Here is a 14121-nt window from a genome sequence, read left to right as displayed (position 1 = left end):
ACAAGAAAAAGTTGGGAATTAGATCTCAATGTTCTGAAGTTGCAGTAGGGATGCAAGCTGGTTTTAAGGTGAGCAGATCCCTTGCCTTTCGTGGCTCTATAGGCCAGTGTCAAAGCTTTGAACTCACATCCTTTAGCAATGGGAAGCCAATGTAATTTACGGAGGTGAGGGGAAATGTGATGCCTAGGAGGAATGCCCTCCACCAGGCGAGCCGCAGCATTTTGAACAGTCTGAAGCTTGTGAAACAGACCGGCCGTAAGGCCCACGTATAACGCGTTGGCGTAATCGAGGTGGAAAGTTATCAGGGCATGTACCACAGTTTCGCGGCAATCAGTTGGAAGGTAGTTTATGAGCTTTTTTATTATCCGAATCTTAGCGAAGCAGGATGCTGCCACTGTTTGGACCTGGGGTCCGAAGGAGAGATTGTTATCCCAGTGAACCCCCAGATTCCTAACCGAGTCTTTGGGTATGGGAGCCTCGCTCAGATCTTCCGGCCACCATAAGCTAGATTCTAGTGGGAAAGGTAAATTAAAAAACAAAACCTGCGTCTTTTCTGCGTTGAGTCTCAGAGTTCATATCCATCCATTTTGATATGCTCCTGAGGCATGATTTGAAAAGGTCAAAAGTTGTGGATGTTGACTCGTAAAATGTAACGAGGAGCTGAATGTCATCCGCATAGGAGGTAGATTTAACACCGGCTCGTGAGATCATTTCGGCCAGTGGAGTGAAATACACATTAAAAAGGAACGGGCTCAACGATGAGCCCTGAGGGACTCCCCATTTAAGTGGCCTAGCAGAGGATGTGTAGGGGGGAGTGTATACCTGATGGGTGCGGTTTGACAAGAAGGAAGCAACCCACTTTAGTACGGTTCCCTCGATGCCCAAGGCACCCAGTCTTTTCAGCAGAATCTTATGAGAGACGGTGTCAAATGCTGCTGAAAGGTCCAGCAGCACTAACACCGCCCTCGACCCACTGTCCAACGTCCACCTCACCAAGTCGGCCATTTCGATCAGGGCCGACTCCATACTGTGGCCTGACCGGAAGCCATGCTGAGAGTTATGCAAGAGCCCATGGGACTCAATATAGTTGGCAAGTTGAGAGTGTGTCAATTTTTTCAGAATCTTTGCCGGGGCAGGCAAAAGGGAAATCGGCCTGTAGTTATTTGGATTATCTGGATACGCGTTAGGCTTTTTCAAAATAGGAACTAGGGAACCTCCTCTAGGTCAAGGATATCATTAGCGGAGAAGGAGGCATAAATTTGCGCTATTTTTTCCTCAAAGAATTCCGAGAGTTGATTGCAGAGAAGCTGGGAGGAGGGGTGACTCTGATTCAATGCTTGAGGGTCTGTAAAGGATTTAACAATGCTAAAGATCTCTCTGGATCCACTACTGGCTATCTTAATTCGAGTAGCCAGGTAGGCTATTTTATGTTTCACAATCATTCTACGGCATTCTTTAAGGGCTGTCCTATAATCAGTCTTACTTACCGAAGAGTACTTTTGTCTCCAGGCTCACTCAAGAACTTTACAGGAGGCTTTTTTCTGACGAAGATCATCTGAATACCAGGGGGCTGACGGTGCCGACCTAAAGGTTTTAATAGGTTTCAAGGGGGCCAGTGAATCCATGGCCTGGCCACTCCAGGCATCTAGATTGACAATGCAGGTGTCTAGGTCTGAGGCTGGAATTGGCTGGGAGTCTTTTAAGAGTTCCTGGAGCGAATCCAAAGTGATTCGGCTCCAGTTTCTCCCAGATACTTTCGGGGTCAGGACGGGTCTATCGGGGTAAGATAAACCGATCGAAAAGGGGATAAGAAAGTGGTCAGACCATACTACCGGTGTGGAATTCTCCACCCAGATATCCGCCAGATTTGAGCAAATCAAATCTAGTGTGTGACCAGCTTTGTGAGTGGGTGACTCCACCCTTTGAATTAAGTTGCATGCAGCCAGAGTAGAAATCAGGCTTTTGCTATGCGGACAGGAGCCATCGTCCACATGAAGATTGAAATCCCCTAAAACCGTATAATTTGCATATCGTGTGCTGGCCTGGATGATATAGTCTGCCAGGGCAGACAGATGCAAAGTACTGGAATGGGGGGGGAGATAGATCAAAAGTCGTGAGTAAGAAGTAGAAGCCGATAGCTTGATACAGAAGGGAAGACCCTCTATGCAGTCAATTTGATCGTATAAGGGAGTGGTAACAGTCCATTCCGATTTATAGATGAGTGCCACCCCGCCCCCATGTTTGCCATTAAGTCTATTGGCACAGATGATACTGTAGCCTTCCGGAATAGCCAGAGTCAAAGCAGGGTTAGTTGTATCACTCAGCCATGTTTCGGTGAGAAAAAGAAAATCCCATTTATTGTCCAGGAGAGACTGCCAGATGTCGAAAGCGTGTCTGACCAAAGATCTGCAATTGAGTAGTGCTGCTCTCAGGGTCAGGGAAGATCCTGGACCACGAGAAGGAGCAGAGCCATGGGTATGGGGCTGTCTATCCTGTCTTTCGTGATGAGTCAGAGAGAAACCGCAGCCCTTGCATTCATAAACCGGGCACTTTAGGTCTAGGGGAGGCAGTGGGTCATAAGGGCATCGTGGGGGTCTCCGAGCAAAAATCTCCTTCCGCTTATAGGTCATACATTCATCGCTGTTCAGACGGACAGGGGGACTGGCCCCGGTCGCGTCTTGGTCGCGGACGGGCGCAGACGGGCTTGCGTTTGGCGTGCCTACGGCGCGCCCGCTGCGCGGCTGAGTCAGGACTGCCATATCAAGCAGGTGAGTACGGGAGGGGCCAGGCTACTGGACCGTCACCCTTTACTTCACCCAAGATGGCGGCTCAGTGTTGATTAGAGCTCCGCGACAGCACCTACTCGGCTGCGCGTTGTCTAAATGAGGTGGGAGACAAAGTAAGTGTGCCAGCAGGTAAAGGAATTAAAATACAATGTCAAAACAGAAAATCACAAATTTTTAAAAGCGTTACAAACTTCCCGGCTTTCCGCCTCAGGAAGAGCTGCTACTAGATCCAATGCGCGCGCTACCCAGAGCGCTTTTTATGAGCAGGTGAGGACGGGAGGGGCCAGGCTACTGGACCGTCACCCTTTACTTCACCCAAGATGGCGGCTCGGTTTTGATTAGAGCTCTGCGACAGCGCCTACTCGACTGCGCGGTGTCTAAATGAGGTGGGAGACAAAGTAAGTGTGCCAGCAGGTAAAGGAATTAAAATACAATGTCAAAACAGAAAATCTAAAAATTTTAAAAGCGTTACAAACCTACCGGTTTTCCGCCTCAGGAAGAGCTGCTACTAGATCCATCATGATTGGTAAATAACCAAACTGATTGCTTTATGCCATAGAAGCCACCATTATGTACTCCCTGAGTTAAATATTATTATTTCTCTTAGGCTTCTAAATTCTGTAGAACATTTGATAGCCACTATGGGTCGAGTGGGGAGGTGTCAAATGTGCACACTCAGGTGAGAAATAAAAGAATGTAGTGGAGGCTCCTTCTAAAGCCTTTTGTAGAAAATATGGGTATATAAATGGGTACATAAATGTCTTGTTTAGGAGCAGAATCAACTCGTAGAGGGGCTACATTGTATTTTGTGGTTTTAAGCCGTGATTTCAGCATCCTACATTAAACCCCCTCCCCCTCTATTGATGTCCTGTGGCAGAGAATGCTTTGTCACCTACTCTATTAAGGACACCAATATGAATTAGAAAAAAATAACAATTACTACCTATATGCATCACGCTTGAACAATGGTGAGTGAGAATAACAACCTTTCAAACATAATTGCTGAAGAGCAAGAAAGTACAGGCTATAATATATAAGTTGCATACAATATATGAAGGATGTGGTGTTGGGAATAGAAAGGGTACATATTTCAGGTGCATTTCGAAATAAATGAAATTCTCCTGATTTTTATTTTGGTTTATGACTCTATATTTAGAAAAAGAATATTGAAAAGCAAAAATGGTACCTTAAAATATCAACAATCTTAATTTTAGAGAAACACAACAAAAATATAATTGAAAAAATATCTGAAATGCAGCAGTGTCAAAAATAACAACAAAGAAATACCAAGCTTTGGGCCAGATGTAGGTAAATATCATTTACCGAATCTAAAATACCGAATTTTACCGATTCAGTATTTTGGAATCGGTAAATGATATGTAGCTAATGATTCGGTAAATTTTACCGAATCGGACCGATTCGGTATTTCCCATTCATGAATGGGAATTAATGAATGGGAATCACTGAATCGGTAAATACCGATTCTGTAAAAATGGGGAACACATTCAAGGGTGGCAGGGTGTCACTTTGACACCCTGTTGCACCCCTGAATAGTGCATGGGTGCACATGTGGCACAAATACATGCCCTAAGGGCATGTATGTCTGCCACACGGCACTGTTAAAAAGGCACAAAATTGCTTTTTTAAAGGTTTTCGTTATCCTCACAAGTGAAAAGCACTCACTTGAGTGCTTCCTACGTTAAGGATTCGGTAATTTACTGAATCAGTATTTAAGAATTAGGTAATTTACCGATTCCTTAAATTACCGATTCGGTAAATTACAGAATCCTTAAATTAGGCCCCTACATCTGAAAAGCCTCTAACCGGTCGGTAACGGACGAAATTTGGTCATTTCGGCCGTTACCGACCGGTATTAGGCTTCCTACATCTGGCCCTTTGTCTCTACATAACCACAAAGAATACCATGAAAACAAAAATATTCAATAGCAGAACCTCAACATAATTAAATATAAACACTAAAAATGACATAAAATATATATTCATTAAAAAAAAAAAATATTTAAATATACATTACATTGAAAATGGAAGAACTACAGTTCACCATAAATGGTACAAAAATTCTAACTACTCTCCAAATCACCTATGAAATTAAACTTAAAGCAGTTACCAAATACAAATGGTTTAATAAATAAAAAAAATCATAAACACACATTGCATCCTAAAAAACAATCAAAGAAGGACAGTGTCACTCTGCCATAATGAAAGTCGATATAAAAAGGAGAACCAAACTTTAAAGGACCACTAAATAAAAAAGAAAGAAAGTTATAAAAAACAACATCCTGATAAGAACTACAAACAAGTATAATTAAATAATTATAACAAATAACTATAACTATATATTTATGTCTCCAAGATACACGTACATCCACTACAGGGAAGATAAAAGCAATTGAAAAAAAGAAATTCAAGTCAAAGATGTCTAAAAATCACAAGTATAGAAAAACAAACTCAAAAGTAAGTATTATAACTACAGCACAAAACTGAACTAAGTTACATTAAAAAATGCACCGAATGCAAAAAAACTAAGCTAAAAATAAGAAATGCAAAATACAAAATAACAATACATAATGAACAAACTCAAGACTGCAACACATGCCAACTGTCAACAAAATCAAAAGCAAACAGCCCTGCAAAAGGAAAATCTATAGAAGAACAAAGCAGAGGAAACATCCAAAATGCAAGTAAAAATGTGCAGCTGCAAAGTAAAAATGTAAAAACAAACATTAAAACAAAAAGTATATTTTACAATAATTAGTGTATATGCCTTATATTCTAACACTCACAGATAAAATGTAGGTAACTGTAACATATATCAAAACCCAAAAAAGGAAGCTGGTGTTAAGTTATAGAGGATATGCAGATAGGGGCCAATTACGTTTTGGACCATAAAGGCTCCGAACTTTGGTCAGAGCCTTTAGGGCAACATCGTTATGGGCCAGTCACATTCCTTTCCGACCGGCTCATTTTGATAGAGGCAGTTGGAAAGGAATCTAACCAGTTATTCCTGCTGGCTTCCGACGGGCTCAGAGAGCCCGTCCGCCAGTTGAAATGGAGCCTGTAATCTCACTGGTGGCTCTTTCCGCCCTTGGATTACAATGCACAGTTTCCGACATGGTTTCCATGTTGGTCTGTCTGGCATGGAAACCATGTCGGTAAGCATGTTATGGGGTCCCAAGCAGGGCCCCCTTTGGTGCTTGGCTTCCGGGTAGAGGCTGAGGGGGCACCGGTGCCCCCTTGTTTATCCCTGCACCTCCCATTCCACTATGGGATCATGCATTACGGGTGGTTTACAGTCGTAATGCATGCTCCCATTGTGAAATATAGGAATGTGACCGAATGCTGTTCGGACGCATCCTAATGGGGGGGTTCTGGACCGATGACCAGGTGTCAGTCGGTCCAATGACCTAGTAGGTGTCCGCCGAAGTGATTCTGCCTGACATCATAATGAGCCCCATAGTAGGGAGAGTGATAACACAAATAGGAAAAGCACCAATTATTATCCAGATGCATAACATGACAGGGCGTAACTAAAAATGATATCATTAAAAATCTGAGGAAATATAATCATCCATAAATATTACAGAAATAGAAGTGAGGAATGTCGTACAGGAACTGAAATAGGTTAGGATAAGCTCACAAGAGCCACCAGGAACAACAATTAAAAATATGACTTCAAATTCATTATCATTTATTGTGTTTCAAATTTCAGCTAAGTGAAATATGAACAGGTGAGCAGTTATCATGTCATTAGTTGTGGTTGCTACACCAACAAAATATTTGTAACATTGGCCTATCATAATTCATAGAACAGAAAATTATATGATATTTGGAATCTGCATATCAACTACAAATTTTGGGGCTTCATTTTAATATACAATCACAATCATATAGTTTTCGCCCTAATGAAGCAACATTAAAATTGTATAGTTGCAAAGCATGTGTTGGCCTTTTTTATTTTGTAACAACAATGAATCTAAAAATGAATATTATGTGGCCGTCTTTTACTCATAAAAAGAAATAAAAACAAGCCCTGTGCTTATTAAATGAAAACAAAAACATTCTTGAAATGAGCATTCCAAAGGCCTACCATTGCTCATCACTAAAACTAGATATAGACCTCAAAGATTGTCTTCTTTGTATGTTTCTTGTAATAGTGCAGGAGTATGGGCTATATGAATTGAGGGATATTGAGTTTGACTAGGGCTCTTTATTGCCCCACCTTACATCTGTGACGGTTAGGTGAGAAGAAAGAGCTAAAAAATCTTCAAGGGCAAGCTGTAGTCATTAACAGATTCCCGAGATATCTTACCCAGTGCTGACTGACCACATGAGAAAGAGGAAAAAATGCAGAAGACTGCATTTAGGGATGGAGGGATCAGAGATCAGCAGAAATCCAACTGAGCAACCATTTCAGAGGGAGCACACACAATGTTTTTGAAGAATCGTACATATTGTGGCGTTAAAAATCCTCCTGGAGATGGTAGGGCGTACTGACTGCACTCACTCTGTGCATGAGGGTGCAATATGATCACATTTTCCAGGGGTGCTTTTAGCTCCCCTCTGGCCAGTGGCTCTTGCTCAACTTTTAAATTTTTTCCACCTTCTGTGGTTTTGTGCTGTAATATTTGTGGGTTTTTATGTTGATCCACTAACAACACTATTACTCAACCAACTAGGGCTCAACCATTCACAAATCAAACCAACGATTTTGCTGGTGACAAAGTGCTTCTCTGAGGCTGGGATCCATTCTGGTATCACTCAAGTCTCTCCTAAATGTATGGCTTCAGTATCACTCTAAATTCCAGCTTTTCTAAATGCAGAATGACCAGAAAACAAAGCCATGACTGGCGGTCTTGGAAGACTAGTTAAGACGAAGGGCTTCATTACAAGTACACGGTCCCCAGGACCACCGTATTTGGGGTGGCAGTCTGACCTCCGCCACCACTGTGAGTCCACCCGCAGTATTCAGAGTGTAGTGGTTGGACCGACACAGGGCTGCGCATCTACCGGGGATTCAGGATCCTGTGGCAGTCGAGCAGCGGAAGGGGGCAGCAATATGCGATGAGCCCGCCATGAAAATGGTGATGAAGAGGCAACTAAGGAGGCTTTAACATTGCACCTGCCACTCCTGGGAGGTGCATGCACGGGGCCACATGTTGTGCCCTCCTGCAATTGTGCATTAGCTCCTACATGGTGTGGCATGCAAGTTACACTGTGGAGGAACATGCTGCAGGCACTATCACAGCTGTAAAGTTAGAAGTGGAGGGCCCTAGGCCCGCATGTTAGGAGCAGCAATGACGGGCGCAGACACCAGATGAGGGTAGTGGGAATGGCCACGAGCACGTGCGCTCAGCCCCATTTATTGGCAGCGTCATGTGACACCATGACGTCTGTGGTGGGTGGGTGTAAAGTAAGTTACATCACACTTGAACACTAGAACGTGTCCATGCTAGGACACTACATCCCTCCCATTTTTAATTGCAAAGACCCACATTCAGAAATCAACCTGTGGGGAAAATAACATGTATCAGGATGCAGTAAAGTGTTCAGCTTCCGCAGTGTCTTTCTATCCGCCGCTGCTTGGAATCACAGATGATGTTCAATCTGTTGCGGGGAACATCAGTTCACAGTGGCACCGGTTTGTGGTGCTCGATGGAAACAGTCTGTTGACGACTCTGCAACCAAATTGTCCTCACAGCCCTTCTTTTGCTCACTTCCATGGCGACGGGTGCAGTTAGAGTTCTTGTGGTTCGCCGGGGAATGATGCACGATTTCCGGTCTTGGCCTTAGCTTTATTTGTGGTCTGTGTCCTACTTGGCAAAAGGCAGATCCGTTGCAAGGCATCCCTCTCACTAGGATGACCCCTCTCGTCGGTGTTCCCCTGCCACGGGATATCCTTGAGGTCCTCTTTCTCGGATTCGCGCTGGGCTGGATGTGTCCACATCAGTTGTTCCTGCGCCGCCGTCAGTGGGGGTATGGAAGAGACGATGTGTCTCACCTCAGATTCAGCAGCCTCATCCCAAGGTAGCTGTTGGTTTCTGTCTTTGCTTGCGATGTCTTCGCCCTCCCCGGACCTTTCGGATGGGCGTCGGAGGACCGTCTCTCATCGCGGGGACTGCGTCCCGGAGGCCTCTGCCCCTGAGTCACCACGGCTGGCATGTGTCCAGTGTCCGTGTGACCCCAAAGGTGGATGTCACTAACGGTCTCGCTTGCTCCTCTCCGCAGATCCTGGGTGTGCGGAAACATCGTCTGTCAGCTGGTCTTCTTTGCCACTGGTGTTCTTCCGGCCTCGTGTTCCTCGCACCGTTGTCCTGGCACTTGTCGCCTTCCTTCTCTTCGGGAGCGTGAGTGGTCTTCCTGCACTCCTCTCTCTTTCCTTAGTTAGTTCGCTGTGGGGATGTTGCTTCGCACTGACTTCTCCTTCTACTCTTAACTGTGGCAACAGGCCACATGGATATACTTTCTTCCTTTTCACGGTGGCAAACGTGCCACTCAGATCTCTCCTTTTCTTCCTTCCTTTTCGCAGTGGCAGACGTGCCACTCAGATCTCTCCTTTTCTTCCTTCCTTTTCGCAGTGGCAGACGTGCCACTCAGATCTCTCCTTTTCTTCCTTCCTTTTCGCAGTGGCAGACGTGCCACTCAGATCTCTTCTTTTCTTCCTTCCTTTTCGCAGTGGCAGACGTGCCACTCAGATCTCTTCTTTTCTTCCTTCCTTTTCGCGGTGGCAGACGTGCCACTCGGGTCTCTCCTTTTCTTCCTCCTGCATCGCGACATCACTTGGACCGATCTTGTGTCTTCACTCCTGACCCGGGTCCTCCATGCAGTGCGCGCACTCTGCATGTGTACCCCTGGTCTTGTCCCCGTCGGGGACACCTTCTCCTACTTCCTCAGCAGCCAGAGTTGGTGTCGCGAACCTTCTTCTCTTGATGCTTTATTTTCTTGATGCTTGTTGGTGACGTTCGGGGGTCCATGTTTGTAGACCTGTTCATGGTTGAACGTCCTGGACCGGTTGGTGGTCCACTTCTGCCGATGCCTGGCAGGTTGCCTTCGGTCGTCCTGTCGGACTTTGCGCTACAACAGTTCCTGGGGGACCCGTTGTGGGTCAGCACTTGATGGGCGATCATTCTGCGGATCGGCTCCTGGGAGGCGCCACGTCGTGTGGTCGTGCGCGATAATTGTTCTGCGTGATGGCGCTGCCTGCGGTCTTCTTTCTGCTTGCGGTGGCTGTGCGTCGCCACGTGGCGCGTTGTTTGCGCACTTACTGTTCAGGGTTCTGGGACGCCTGTTGCATGACTTGGGTACTTGCTGCTTTGGCTGTCGTCGGGTACTTGATGCTTTGGACCGTTGGCGGGAGTAGTTGATGCTGCGGTGAGCGCCTGTGGCCACAAGGCGTCGCTGCTCTCTCCGTCCTTTGATCGCGGCAGTCGTTTCCCTGGACGTTCTTCTAGTGCTTGGCAGTCGTTTCCTCCAGACGTCAGTGCTTGGATGCTTTGTGAGGCATTGGTGCCTTTTCCCACGTCGCGTTGGAAGTGGCAGCCGCCGACTCCTTGCTGATGTGTGGGGGGTGTCACTTGCGCTGTTGCGCAGTTACTTGCTGCGTGAGGTTGGATGCTTCCTTGCTGCGGGAGTTTAGACGCTTTCGCTGTCACTTGCGCTGTTGAGAACTTACTTGCTGCATGAGTTTTCTTGCGTTGTGCAATGCTTGTTTTAGTTCTTGTGGATGTAGGTGCACTTTTGCATTTAGCCACTGGGTGGCAGTGTTGCTGGATTCTGGTAACAGCTTGTCTTGTCTTCCCCTGATGTGCACTCTACTGCCTCAGTCTCTCAGTGCACAGGGGGGGTGGAGATGCTGCTGTGAATCGGCCCCAAGGACTGGACGCCAGGGGCTGGAGCTACTGCTGGTCACCTGGCCTCATGCTGCCTTCCAGGTGAGTCCCTTCCCTGTTTTGGTTTGTTTGTGCAGGGAGGGGGTGGCAGGCTTTCAGTGTCCTGCTGGGTAAGTGGTGTGCAGGGAAGACGGCTCAGTGTTTTGCCCAGTTTGGGGTATGAGCTTAACTTTGGCAGCGCTGGCAGTTTACAGGCATTTTGTGTGTTCATTAGGCCCACGAGGTAGAGGCTCCTCTAATCTGCAGCGGCGCTGGCCGCATGTAGGCGCTTCCTTATGCAGCCGGGAAGCCTAGGAGGCGGGGCTCATTTGGACATGGCGGCGCTGGCCGCCTGCAGGCTTTGCAAACCCTCTCCACCCTCCTCGCTCGCGGCAGCCTCCGGCAGTCCTTGCGCGGGCAGGGGGGGGGGTGCATTGATGCTTCTCTGCTCTGGTGGGGGAGCGCGTTACTCCGGTCTCTCTTCCCTGAGCGGGGGCGCCTGAGGCAGACCGCGGGTAGGCTCCGCCGGCTCTGCCCGTGTTTGAAATGCTGATGAGGCTCCGGTCACTTGAGGCAGGCCGCGGGTAGGCTCCGCCGGCTCTGCAGTTCTTTTCCTCTCGGGGGTGCCGTCGGCAGGCCGCGGGTGGGCTCCGCTGGCGCTGCAGAGTCTTTCCTCGGTGGGGATGCCACCGGCAGGCCGCGGGTGGGCTCCGCTTGGTCTTGATCACGTCGCGAGGGGGGTCGGGAGGCGGTTAGCTACTCCGCTCCCTCCCCCTCGTTGTTGACGGGTGTTGCGGGTCCGGCCGCGCTTCCTCACGCCGCCATTAGTCTCTGTGCCCCGCCGCTTCTAGGCACACACGCGGCGGGGGCGGGGGACGACTCGGGCAGGCCGCGGGTAGGCTCCGCTGGCGCTGCTTATTGATTGGCACAGTTCATGGCGGGCACTTCGCCCGTGGGGCTCACCTTCGGCCGGCGGGCCAGATGCTCCGTCGCGGTCGCGGCGGGTGGGCTCCGCCCGGCCCGTGTACCTCTCCGGTGGGGGTCTTAAGCCTCGTGGCCGTCGCAGGTGGGCTCTGGGCGGTCCGCAGCTGCTTGGTGGCACTCGGTGGTGGCGGTCGACGCGGGTGGGCTCCGGTCGGCTTGCTGTGGGGCGCCGACGTGCCCACCGTCTTCACGGCGCGTTGCGCCTCGCCACAGGGGATGCCCTCTAGGCGGGCAGCTCTCTTCCCCTTTTTCCTTCTTGATCAGCCGAGGGTGGTGGCACGCATGGGCTGCACTACCGGCCTCGTCGCCATTGTAAAGTTAGAAGTGGAGGGCCCTAGGCCCGCATGTTAGGAGCAGCAATGACGGGCGCAGACACCAGATGAGGGTAGTGGGAATGGCCACGAGCACGTGCGCTCAGCCCCATTTATTGGCAGCGTCATGTGACACCATGACGTCTGTGGTGGGTGGGTGTAAAGTAAGTTACATCACACTTGAACACTAGAACGTGTCCATGCTAGGACACTACAACAGCCTAGTTTGCAAATGAGGATCACCTATGAGCCTTATACAGCTGCCGCTGTGAGACCACACTGGCGGGCAGACGCTCGACGGGCTCGATGGTCCTCCAGTTTGCTTAGCACGGCGTTGGCTGGCTGGCTGGCAGGAGGACCTTCAAACTCGTAATAAGCCCCTATGTAAATACATCTATAGACCCATCTAACCCAGATCTAGCTTTAGAGCCTTCTCCTATATTGATCCTAAAGCGTGGAACAACCTGCTGCTACACATAAGAGCCTTCTCCTTACCTCTTGAATTATGAAAGAAGCTGAAGATGTGGCTTTTCAAGTAGTCCCACTAGACCCTAGCTTTGGCTAGTTTTAAACGTGTTCAGCACCAGGATACCCTCCGATGTGATAGTGTGTTCCACAAATCTGCAAAACGTAACATGACTTGTCATAGCATGGCATGACATGAATGGCATAACATAACATAACAACATAACATAACATAACATAACATAACATAACATAACATAACATGCCAGTCACATTTTTTAAAATAGTTCTCCTTGGCACTGTGAATAAGATAAGTTAGAACATCCTCATATATTTTGGTAGAAACCCTTTGCCTGTGACACTATTGCATATTACCATGATGCTTGAAGATTTAACACTAACTAAGCAACACAGTTAATGAGCATTATAAGAGTGCTCATTTTTGCTGCGTTTCCAAGCCTGCATCACCGTCCAAGAGAAAGCTTTGATTGATCGATCACAGTAGCTTTAAAAGTCAAAACCTCAGAAGGAAGCACTTGCCAATTCGGCAGGCTTGCAGTGATATCTTGTTGGTCAGGTACCAGAGACAACATATAATATTGTCACAGATATGGGCCAGTTGCCCCTGTGAGTTCATAAGGACACAGAGACCTGGCCTGAAATGAGTGGTGCAAGATCTTACTTCAAGAAGCCCATGGTAAACATTCTGAACATCCGAAAGCCATGCTGAGTTCCGGACTCTCAAAGAATCAGAGTCTGATGTTCAAGAAAAGTTTGTGTCTGTGAATGTTAATAGCAGAAAGCAAACAGCATGTTGTTGCAGCACCTGGGAAGGGTAGGGGATCAGATTATTTCCAGTTGGACTCTCCTCCTAGCAGGCACGTTTCCCAGCTGTAGAACCTTTCTTTATGTTTATGATTATGTGAAAGCCTGTGGTTATGAAGATGTTTACCGCAGTAGATGTATGGGTATGAATCACCTCTTAATACTTCTCAAGTTTGTTTCTTTATAACTGCACCTGGTAACACTTGAAAAAAAAATTAAGCTTATTTCGAACGTTATCAAAACTGATGAAACTCTAGAGGTTAACGGGCCATTAAATATACTACGAACCCCAGTTACAATTTAAATAGAGCCTGACTGCCAAACTGCCTACTGAACTATTAATTACACCGCAACATAAAAATAAATTGTATAAAATATGTATTTATCGCCTTTTGTATTCTGACTTTTCTTCTACCATCTAAATAGTATCTTATGCATTCATTTGCCACTTCCTCCTGCCTTACAGTAATAAATAAATAACCTTACACGATTAAACTATTTGCAAAGCAACTGCATTTTATTTGCAATGCTGTCTTATCTCCATAGATGCCTTTAAAAGCATACATCTGTTACACCAAAAAATGTATTCCTGAATGCTTTTACTTACTTATTTAATTAGGTGATTTATCAAGCTACGTTTATTTTATTACAATAAAGCGCCGAACCCTACATCTTCGCGTGCCACTAGTTCATGGACATTGGTAAACTGATCTTGCTAATGGAATTTCTGCCATTTGCGGGTAATCTTTGAGGCCGGTTCGGATCATTTTTGGCAGCCGGTGGGTTAATATGTTGGACTTTCATCATGGTACTTGGAGAGACAGTTTAGAAATCAAAAAGAACTAGCTTTTGTTCAGAGGCTTG

This window comes from Lissotriton helveticus, chromosome 2_1 (genome assembly GCF_964261635.1).
Source record: "Lissotriton helveticus chromosome 2_1, aLisHel1.1, whole genome shotgun sequence".
Lineage (NCBI taxonomy): Eukaryota > Metazoa > Chordata > Amphibia > Caudata > Salamandridae > Lissotriton > Lissotriton helveticus.
This window is presented reverse-complemented; position numbering follows the sequence as displayed.